This window comes from Zymoseptoria tritici, chromosome 21 (genome assembly GCF_000219625.1).
Source record: "Zymoseptoria tritici IPO323 chromosome 21, whole genome shotgun sequence".
Classification (NCBI taxonomy): Eukaryota; Fungi; Ascomycota; class Dothideomycetes; order Mycosphaerellales; family Mycosphaerellaceae; genus Zymoseptoria; species Zymoseptoria tritici.
In genome coordinates, this window is record NC_018198.1 from 16,563 (window position 1) to 28,405 (window position 11,843).

An 11,843-nucleotide genomic window follows, 5' to 3' on the forward strand; every position below is an offset into this window, starting at 1 on the left:
GCGAGTCTATCGGCAGTATCTCGCACCAATGTTCGAGTATAGCGCGCCTCTCCTCGCGGCGTTTGCCGAGGACTCTCCTAAGTTCTGGGACGAGACGACCAAGGACGTTGCGAAGCTGACGAAGTGGATCTCGGGTTATGCTTCTAACCCTCACTTTACTCGCAATCTCCTGGGAATCTCCGCCCTACCCTCGCGATTTAAGGCACTAAAAACTGGCTTTCAGGTCGTAAAGAAGCACGCTCCGGAAGAAAGTCCGCTGCGGAAGTTGGGATTACTGATCTGGAAACCCAAAGCGTTCTTCCGGCGCTTGACGGAGGACAAGCTCTACGAGAAGTACTGCAAGACACCCGAGTCCTGGCCTCGCGACCGAAGCCTCAGCGAAGACCGCCGTTCTGTCCAGCGGTTCCTGCGCCAGGAGAGAGAGGAAGATATGGCCGAAGAGGCCAAGAAGTGGAGCCTGACCCGGATTATACCGGAAGAAAGCCGCCTGAAGCGGGACTTACGAGGAGCCGATCACTTTTTAAAGGCGCCGCGGTCCTTCCAGAAGCGCTTCCTCCAGTATCGGCGTGGAACCTTCCATACCCATGGTTTCTGCGTCTGTACGAGCAAATTCATCCGAGGACACGAGACTTGCTACCGGGAAAACAGGACGAGCTGGCTCTCAAGGAAGGAACGACGGGCGAAGCAGAAGATGCATAAGAAAATGGGCACTACGAACACGAAGTTTACTGAGGTAGACTTCCTTCTAAATACAGGATGCTGGGAGCGAGCCAACGAGATCCTCGAGCGAATCTCGACGAAGATTACGAAGGAGGAAGCTGCGAAGGAGGAAGCGGAGGAAGCGGCGGCACAGACCTAGTGTACACTGTCCTGAGTAGGACGTTAAAAGGCTCTGTCCGATGAGTAGGACGTTAAAAGGCTCCGTCCGATGGGTAGGACGTAAAGTGGCTCGGTCCGATGAGTAGGACGTAAAAAGGCTCTGTCCGATGGGTAGGACGTAAAGTAGCTCCGTCCGATAGGTAGGACGTAAAGTGGCTCCGTCGACCCGGGACGTAAAAGCGGAGATCATCCCTCGAGGATAAATTAGGCGTTTACCCTATCGAAAAGGAGTCTCTTCCCTCGAGATAAAAGTGGGCGTCCGATCGGTAGGACGTTAAAAGGCTGCGCTGCGACGTGGGAGACGTAGGCGACTGGCGAGGCCCGGACTGGCTCCGCACCGGACGATTAACTCTATCCGGAAGGCCCAGCAGTGGATGTGAGGCGTGTACCCTAGATCTGCGGCTGCTTCCTCTCAAAGCCGGGGAGCGGGAGGAAGAAAACTGGTACCTCTGCAGAGCAGTGGGAGGCTGGGAGGAATACGAAGGCGACGGCGTGGTGGGGGAGAGGAGTGGACGACGACGATCGCTGGAGGAGGAATTCTGGCCGAAGGGAAGACGGCTCTCCCCAAACCGTTCGGGAAGCACTTGTGGACTGGTGTGCAAGCGGCTCGATCGGAATCGAATGTCTCCGACAGTGGATACGCCGGACGGAGGGAGGACAGAGCTCCACTGGACGGTCTTGAAGCGGGATGTTCCCCCTCAACGAGACGGGGTTACAGTTTCGGGCGGATGAGGAGACGCACACCTTGTCCGTCACCTGGGAGGTTTGGAAACCCAAGGTACAATGGACGGTGAGCGATTGCTGGAGCGATATTGTGCGTTGGGATGCGGACTAGCCCATCGGTGGTCTCTCTTTTTGGCGGTTGGTCAACTCGGGAGATGATGAAAAGGACACCGTAAAACGTGGTTGGGCTGGGAGTAGCTGCGGTGCCGTGCATCGCGAGGCGCTTTACGTGGGAGCGTGGGTCTGTTTCCTCCCCTCTGAAGACGGCCAAAAGAGCCGGGAGCAAGGGCTTGGATGGGGCTTCAGTTCAGATCAGGTGCAAAGGTAGACTAGCCTATATAAACAAGTACAATGAACCCCTAACCCTAACCCTACTCCGCCGCATCCTAGGGTTGTGCCGTCCACCGGTGAGCGGCACGGATAGCCCGCTCCTGCATCTCCTGCCCGTTGGCGGCGTAGGTCGGCGAGGCGCCGAGGCAGTCGTTCCGGACCGCCTTCCGCTAATAGTACGAGAGGCTCCAGCGCTGATCCGCCTCGCAATCGCCGTCGACGGCCGCCGTAGCGTAGGTTAAGCTGTTCGTCTGGAAGATTACGAGGTCGTAGGGCTGGAGGTGGACGCGTAGCTAGAGCTCGGGCAGGACGAGCCAGCAGCCGGCACCAAAGTTAGCGAGGATAGAGTAGTCCGTGTCGCTGGTGTCCCGGTGCTCCTACGGCGAGAAGGTCGTAAAGGGAGTGACTATGCTATATAAGGGGTGGAGGAGGCCATCCGCGCCGGGAAACGTACGCTAGAGGACGGCGAAGACGTCGGCGCGAGACCGCAGCTCCGCCTAGATCTCCTCCGGTATTCCGTAGCGGTTAGTCCGGCTGTAGAGGTACCGGGCGATGTAGTCCTCCATATACTGCCGCGCGAAGAGGAGGACGTCGTCTACCCGATCCCGACGAGTCGTATAGGTAGCGGCCGGTCCGCCGCTCTGTTTCGTGTCGGAGGTCCAGACAGGTGTAGTTTGGCCCTGTCCCGCCCAGATGCCAAGGTAGTAGACCGGATGTCTTGCCTCGCTGTTCCTCGAATCCGGTCTCCCCGGGATCGCATCGCGCTACATAGCTTCTACCACTTGCTGGCCGCGCTTGACAAGCGCCCCTTGCTGCGCCCTTATGTTCTACTCCGGCTGCCCGATCTGCTAGAGAACGATCTCTCTACTAAGCGAGAGAAGGAGATTCCGTCGGTAGACCCGAGGTTTTCTAGTCGAGCTGGAAGGTAGGAGTATACCGTAGCCCTAGACGTCGGTCATTCCGTCGCTAGTGTAGGTATCGGGGATATCGCTGTTGTCGCCTTAGCGCACAGAGATAGTTAGGGGATTAGAGACGCTATAGATAATTTCCCGCCGGCTACGCTGCCGCTGGTCGAAGGTAGTCCACTTCGTAAGGTCTATGCCGAGCGAGAGGGGGTAATATAGTCTAGGAAGAATAGTAGGGCAGGAAACCCGGCAGAACGGGAAAGATAGCAGAGGAAAGATAGCAGAGCAGGAAGCTAGCCGTCCTAGGGAGATAGCAGTCTAGAAAAAAGAACAGTCTAGGAAAAGGAACAGTCTAGGAAAAGGAACAGTCCAGGAAAAGGAACAGTCTTAGAAAGCTAGTAGAGGAAAGATAGCAGAGGAAAGATGCCGGTGTAGAAAGCTAGCAGTCCTAGGAAAATAGCAGTCCTAGGAAGATAGCAGTCCTAGGAAGATAGCAGTCCTAGGAAAATAGCAGTCCTAGGAAGATAGTAGTCCTAGGAAGATAGCAGTCCCAGGAAGATAGTAGTCCTAGGAAGATAGCAGTCCTAGGAAAATAGCAGTCCTAGGAAGATGGCAGTCCTAGGAAGATAGCAGTCCTAGGAAGATAACAGTCCTAGGAAAATAGCAGTCCCAGGAAAATAGCAGTCCTAGGAAGATAGCAGTCCTAGGAAGATAGCAGTCCTAGGAAGATAGCAGTCCTAGGAAGATAGCAGTCCTAGGAAGATAGCAGTCCTAGGAAGATAGCAGTCCTAGGAAGATGGCAGTCCTAGGAAGATAGCAGTCCTAGGAAGATAGCAGAGCAGAAAGATAGCAGAGCAGAAAGATAGCAGAGTAGAAAGCTGGTACCGGGAGGAAAATTAGGTAGGCTAGGCCCTAACCTACATAGTGCCAAGCCTAAAACCCTTACCTGCTGCTATCTTTCCACCGCTATCTACATCTCTATTTCTTCTATCTTTCTTCCTTAACCTGCATACTCTTCTTCTACCTACACCCTTCTTATCTAAACTACCTACTAGACTACCTACTAGACTACCTGCCAGATTACCTACCAAACTACCTGCTATACTACCTGCTAGATTACCTGCTAGATTACCTGCCAGATTACCTGCCAGATTACCTGCTAGATTACCTGCCAAACTACCTGCCTAATTACTAGCTAGACTACTAGCCAAATTACTAGCCTACTACCCTCCTACCCTACAGAAAGAGCAATAGATTATACCCTAGGACAGCTACATAGCTAACAGGCCTATAAGGAGGAGCTAGGACACTAGGTAGAGATGTCTGCCCTACTAGGAGCCTAGCTAGACTAGATAAAGGGACTAGGAAGGGAGGAGGTAGTCCTAGAGAGTGTAAGGATAGGAGTTTAGATAGCAGATAAGCTAGTAGCCTATTACACAGCAGCTCTCTAGCAGATCTAGGCCTAGGAGAGCCTAAAGAGGGAGAAGGAGCAAGAGAGGGCTAAGGGAGTAGTACAGATGCTAGAGGGTAACTTTAAGTGTAATATTAAGCCCTATAAGGTATATAGAGAGATCCTAAAGGGTCTAGTTAAGGCTAGGGAGAACAGGGACCTAGAGGGAGTAGAGTTCTAGCAGGGGCTAGAGGACTAGTACATATATAGGACATAGAGAGAGCAGGAGTACCTAGAGGGGACTTTCTAGCTAGAGCAGCTAGGTAAGGAGGTAGAGCAGAGCTTTGCTAGTCCTTAGGAGCAGTAGGCTTAGTTCTAGAAGAACAGAGGTAGTTAATACTAGAAGGGTAGGAAGCTAAGGGCCTAGAGGGAGGAGGAGCAGGACAGAAGGGAGGAGAAGTTTAAGGAGGTCTAGATAGCTAAGCTAGATAAGAGGATGCAGGACAGGGAGAGGTACTACTAGCAGGGCCTAGAGCTTATTAGGGGGCAGCAGAGGAAAGAGAGGCAGATAAGGAAGAGGGGGGAGGAGAGGGAGAGGGAGACCCTAGTAGCAGAGGCTACTAGCAGAGGGTTAGCTAGGTTTAGCAGGTTAAACAGATTAGGGTAGAGCACATCTATTTCCCTTAGATAGAACAGACAATTTGCCTTTAGACAGAACAGTTTACTTCCCTTAGATTAATTTGCCTTTAGATAGAGCAGTTTACTTCCCTTAGATTGATTTGCCTTTAGACAGAGCAGTTTACTTCCCTTAGATTAATTTCCCTTAGGACAGAGCAGATCCATTTCCCCGTGGATTCGTTTCCCTTTCGACAGAATGGATAACTTCCCTTAGATCGATTTCCCTTTAGACAGAACAGATCTATTTCCCCATAGACAGAATAGATAATTTCCCTCCGATAGAGCAGATAACTTCCCTTAGACGGATAAGATCCATTTCCCTTTGGACGGAACAGATAGCTCCCCTAGAATAGAACAGATCATTTCCCCGTAGACGAAACAGGACCTAGGCCATCGTCCTTACGGCTTTTAGGACTTCCGGCGGCCGCGTTGTCGGCGGGTAGTGTCGGACTCGCCGTGTCTACGATCTCGTGCGGTTTCGTCGGTTACGACCTGAGATATCGCTGCTACAAGTCGCCCCGGCCACCGGCGACGGCGGGGTAAGGTTGTTCTGGATCCGATGGCGGATACGACACGACATAGAGACGCCTGGAGGAATAGATAAGGAGGTGTGGTAGAAGGGGTGTTGTGGATCACCCGCCGGTTTAGCTGTGGGGCGGAGGCACGCGACCCTAACCACGTAACGAGTGCTAAGGCGAAGAGTTTTCCAGCGGGGAGAAACTCCTCCCGGTTTTCTCTCTGCAAGACGATATATATCGACCGATCAAAGGGTGTCCTTCCTCTCGGCTTGAATCTAATCATAACTACTCATAAGCCCGGCGGAACTACTATATACATAGAGAATAGGAAGGATCCGGAGACCCCAAGGCTACAACCCCCACCCCAAAACCGATGTGAGCCTACGAACGGACTTATAATATGTTCACAATGGCCTTCGGGGTGCCTATTAAGTCGAACAAGTCCGACGGCACCCACTTGACCAGCCTAACTACTATCCCCGACCTCCTAACCCTAACCCAAACCCCGACCCGCTCCGCGCCTTACCCCTAGCCAGAACTAACCGGCACACATACTACACAGCCGGGACAGTTGGGGGGGGTCGAAAAGGCCACCGAGATCTTTTAGGAGAGCGGCCTTTCTTAGTTGCTGCATTGGCACATGACTTTTCTTCTGTTTCGCTCAAAGGCTTGGATTTTTAGTGTGTTAGGCAGCTCTGGGAGGCTTTAGGACGCCTGGGATAGATCGGGGAGGGTAATAGGCACCGGCATCGAAGCCTCTATCCCCGATCTTGTCGTTGTTCTTTAACCCTCTCCTGGTCCTCCCTGCCCGAAGGACGAATTCGTTTATAATTTAGGAGGGTAGATAGGTAGACCGGAGGAAAAGTGATTCGGATAGATTCTCCTAAGCGTTAAATACCGGGGCGAAATAAAGGTCGGCTTCCCTTACTTCTCTCTCTACTTCCTATAACTTATAAATGCCTCGGGGTTAGTACTAATCCTCGGCGAGTTCTTGTTTTTCTTCTGGCGGATTTTAAAGTCAAATTTTGATCCCACCTCCGGGAGGTGATATTAGTCGGCTTCCTAATAGAGCCGATGCACTCTCGAGTTACGTCTTAATATGGAAAATGGAGAGTAAAAAGTGGGTCTTATCTGTAGGGAAGTTCGACATCACCTCGTAAATTATGTTTGTTTAACTTTACTTGCTCCTAGCTTTCTAAGTCGCGGTTACTCTATAGAGGTACCGTGCTGCTATAGGTAGAGGAGTGTAGTCGATCTATCTGCAGGCATCTCTTTTGTAGGCGGCCACGGTGTGTTAATGCGCCCTTGCTCGACTTCCGGTCGTGGCCAGCACGGATAAATGTCTACATAGCGAAGGTTTGTATTAGGCTTGCCTGCGTTAAACGGTATCATCCTTAGTGTCTGACGATTGTTACAGAAGAGCAACAGAAATCTCCTATTAAGCTTTAGGCGGATGTTTAGGGTTAGGGTTATAGGGTTGTTTCCGAGCTAGATCCTAGGTCTTCCCGCTGTGAGGGGGGAACTTCCAAAGGTTCCGATCTCCCGCGGATAGTAGCAGTGCGGACGTACGAGGTAGCATAGGGGGCAAAAAGGGCGGTAAACTGTACAATTAGAGTGAAAGGTAGGGGGGCAAAAGAGGTAGTATTGAGAGCTCTGTACTGTTGGGCCTCGTGTGCGTGTCCAAGGTCCTTCCGGAGGTCGATGTCTTGATGATCCTTCGACCTGCCCACGAAGCTGAAGCTAGATACAGACCGCACGTGACAGTGCGATATTCCCCACTACACCGCCTCGGTGCTTTAGAAGACTTCTTCTTAGTCTTTAGTTCCTCCTTGTAGTGGTCCTTAAGGATCTTCTAAGTAGGTGGATCTTCATGTGTGTCGCTTGTACGCTTGCGATACCCGGGGTTTTCCCTGCGGGACCTCTTCTACTCCTTCAGCTTCGCCTTATAGACCAGGAACTGTTCTGCATCCTTTAAGACCCGTGCTCGAAGTCTGTAGTCTACAACAGTACATTCCGAGCGTTTTTCGCAAATGTTCTTGCCTTTTGCTTCGGTAAGATCTTACTAAGACGGTCGTGTACACTTCCCGTCTTTGCCTAAAGGTTTGTTAGACGAGCTCGGCCTTAAGTTTATAGCTTTCCTTTTCCGACTGTTCTCGTTGCGGCCGAGTTCTTATACTTGTCTTCAATCTTGCCGTAACCGTGACATCGGAGCAAAGGCCATTCTTCTACCTTTGTTTCTTTTAAATGTTTGGAAGAGTCGAATAGGCTTGTCCAGTGGAATCTCCTTGTCTGGCTCGTTATGAAGCATCTAGTCTCTTTATGCAGTAGGTGGATTCGCGCGGTCTAGTTCTATAAGACCCGAGAGAATCGTCCTATGGCGGCGTTGTAGCGTTGCGTGGTTGTTCATCGAATCGATATGGTCGAATTAAAGGTCGAAGTGCTGGATTTCCCGTCGGGAGGTAACGTTCGGATTTGAGTTTGCCCCTGGTAGACGATGTCCGCAAGTTACCCGATCCGGTATAGGCTGGCGTTCAAATCCGGGGCTGCAAAGACTGCTTTTGGACTTGGTCGATTTCTGAACCGGCGTTCGGAGCGTTCTTGAATATTCGCGTGTTCTCAGATGTACAGAGTCGAAAGATGCGCTGCTTCCAGGCTTATAACGTTTGGAAAAACGAGTAGGTTGTCGATTATCTACCGGTGCGAACGAGGGCTATATATATCCGTAACTACCGCATCCGAAAGGTTCTACGAAGGCGTTGGCCGACGTCGGAAGGCGTTGTATTTGTAGGCAGAAACGCGGTAAAGGTTCGATATATTTCCGACAAAGCGCTTACTAGAGGTTAACTACTGTCGATTGCCGATATATACGAGTGTCTCCTTGCTACTCCCCAAGACTGTCTCGACCCTCTTATTAAAGATTAAGCCTAGAACGGAATAGCCTTAACCTATAGAGTTAATAAGACCGACCTGTGTTTCTGCATTCCAGACGGAGTCGCGGTAATACTCTAGGGACAGATCGATGTTATTTGGTGCGTTAAACAGTCCTATCGGATCTCGTGGAGTATGCTTTTGTTCTTCGCATCGCGGCGGAGTACGAGAGACTCGAGAGCTATCCTGGTCGTAAAAGGTTGCCGATTAATCCTCGAACTCTTCGTTACTCGTGTCATCGAGCGTGCCGAGGCGGGTAAGGACAGACCTGCACCTCGCAGACCGTCCGACAGAACCGAAATCACCGACGCCATCCCGTAATATAGGCGTCTACCAAAAAGAGCATCTCGTGCGAGCACGAGAGGAACACATCCTAATATAGTCGCACGAAATAAGAGGCCGATACAGGGATTGAACCTGTAACCTTCCGTGCACTGCTGTGGACAGAAATCATACTACTTAACCAACTAGCTATAGATAAGAAACAGGGGATTTCCCCGACCTTATACACCCTTACATCAGCACTCGCATTCCAACCCCGGATAGCTCCCTACCTGGGGTTAAAACCACTCCGACGAGGACTCCGAGGAGCTCTCCGATCCAGACCTCCCCTTCTCCTCGGAAGGGAACATTTCCCACTTGGATCCGGTTTCTAATGTAAGAAGGGAGGAGATTTCCTCTTATTCGATAGCATGTATATCGGTCGAAGCTCCAAATTCATTTGACTTTCTATGTAGGATCGGCCGCATTCCGGCCAGAACGAGGAGCTAAACCCCTTAAATCGAGAGCAACAGATGTAGAAAATCTCCAGAGATAAGAGTTAAGGTAAGGCGGAAAGTAGGAAAGAACACCTCGAGATTCCCGTCACAACCCTAACCCTAAGCATAACACGGTAGCCCACATCGAAGGAAAGGAGAAGCGCTCCTCGGATCTTGCGCCCTTTCCCCCCGTTCCGGAGGAAGACTTCTCCCTTTTACGGCTGCGGGACGAGGTTAGGTCGGTGTTGCGTAGAGGACGGGGGGAGTGCGTACTATTACAATGTGAGCCTAGGCCAGTCCCTAGTCGTGGAGATCCATCCTCTGCTTGTGTACCGCTCTCCGGATAAGATTGTCGCGCGCCCTGCCTAGGTAACCGGCCGCTACCCCCTGCTCCGCGGGAGTAAGGGCTGCATAGCTGGGCCGAAACACGAAGCGGGAGATGTCCCGCTCCGCTTAAGCCCGAGTCTTTCCCTGCACCTAGGGAGTCCGGCAGAGGTTGGAGAAATCCAGCCAGTTTATGTACTCCACCGCAGCCCTCTTGTAATCCTAAGTCTCCTCGTGGACTAGGGCCCTACACAGCCGAAGAGCACTGGGAAGCAGCACCAAGTTGTCCTCATTTTCCTCCGACCTAAAGAGTAGGAATCTGGTCCAGGTGTCACATACTCCGCCCGGCACACCGGTTATTCCAGGAATAATGGGTTTGTCCCGGGCGGCGGTCTCGTAGACCTGCCGTAGGAGATCTCTCTTAAATTTGGTTAGACTAGCGGGAGCATAGTTAGGGAAGTTCTGCTCTATTTAGCGCTCGTCTAGAGTTTGGTTTAGGGCATGCATATTAGGGAAGACCGGAGCAGCTATGTCGATAATAGTGTGGACGATTGTCGATGTAGGAGTGCAGTCGTAGTAGAAGGTGTAGGTATGTAGTTGCTAGAGGTAAGGGGTAGTGTATTGTCGTAAGAGGTGGTAATCGTGGACTGTGTGAAGGTCCAAGGGAAAGGGAAGGAAAGGATTGCGGAAGTTAATAAAAGAGAGAGGGTTTGAAAAGAAGAACGCAGTCGCTTTTGTGCCCTTAGAGGGGCGACCTGCTAGTAAATTCGACCACGTACCAGTAGTCACCAGCTTAAGGCTTGTGATAGTACGTGAATTAGAGCATTCACCTGCTAGAATTAGCTGGACGATTGCACTTAAGCCCTTACCTTCCGAGCAATTACGGACCTCCTGGATTACGCTCGTTTATTCGAGATTACGCACACCCACTTAAGAGCATTGGCATATAACCTAAGCCTTTAATTAAGGTTGTCACGAACGCTTGAGGTTACGCATTTACCAAAGGGGAGGATGTTCAAAAACACCAAAAACCTCGCTTAGGTTTACTTAAACCCTTAAAGCCTCGGGCACTGTTTTACTTAAAGGCTCGTTATTATCACATAACTCGCTCGTTTCAGTTAGTCTATATAGCTTAAGGGCCTTCGCCCTCATAAATTAGTATCATTCTTTTCCGCTTTTTGATCAGAAGGGCGACCTGCTAGTGAATTCTACCCCGTGCCGGCAGTCACCAGCTCGAGGCTTGTAATAGTACGTGAATTCGATTATTCACCTGCTGGAATTAGCTGGACGATTATAATACTTTAGCTACGCTATTGCACTCACTTCGACCTTAAATTTGCATATCTGCTCTATATGTGCGAGCTTTTATTCTCAGAGCAATTTAAGGCTCTCCTAGAACTCTCCGCCTTCGAGGCTATTAACATTGCCGACCTCTTCCGGCATGAACAACAGCATTTTGGCGGTACGATTGTCTAATTCTTTAATGTTTAGGCGAGCGCTAGGACTAACATAAGGTGTCGATAGTGCTATTAGGGCTCGTGACTGCTCTTCTTCTTTAAGCGCACCTCTAGTAGCGACCGAGCTTGAATTTCCTTCGATCTCGACGTCTTCGTCCTTAGTCGGCGTTGTAGGTTGCGAAGCCTCTGCGGTGATATCGGTTCCTATCTCTTCTTCGACATGCTCGTCACGGATCTTACTTACTCTTAGAAACAATAACTGCAATCGAGCTTGCTCCTACGACTCTCGTAAAGACAGACCTAGCACGAGCGCTACTTTCCTGTTAACGCTATTGCCGACGATCTTGTGTTGCTAAGCAGGGCTACCTATCAGAACCTCCTAGTCTTAATAGCCCTAAGCTCGCCTCGCTTCCATAACAGTCCAGATCCGATTCTGAGACTAGTGCATAAAACGTCTATTAATGCTATCTCCGATGGCGGTCTTGGTGACGATAGTTGGAAAGAGGCTATTTAGGAACATTCGCGAAAACATTCTCGAGTTCTCCTGCCGACGGGTTGCGTTAACGTTGTCGCAGAATGTTAAGGGTTCTCCGCGTAGAAGCCCGAGCAATTTAGCCTGTATAAGACCTATCCTGTGCGGTTAAGTAGGTATAGCCGCCATCCGTATTCGGTTTGTTGCCGACTCTAGCAACATAGTCCGATAGTCTGGGAATTGCGGGCAAAGCTGCAGTTGCGCATCTCCGATGTCTGGCAAGTCGGCGCAAGCCTGCGCCGGAGTAACGTATAGGAACGTAGTAAACTCGTCTTTGCGACTGCCGAAAGGCAGGCCGTTGCTCGAGAGGCTAAGTGCACGACTTCTAAAGCTTATGTTTGGATAACTATAGCTGTGAGGAATTAGCGACAGTAGCGGCAGACCAGGAGCGGAAGCAGAGATAAACACTCGTAATCGTTGC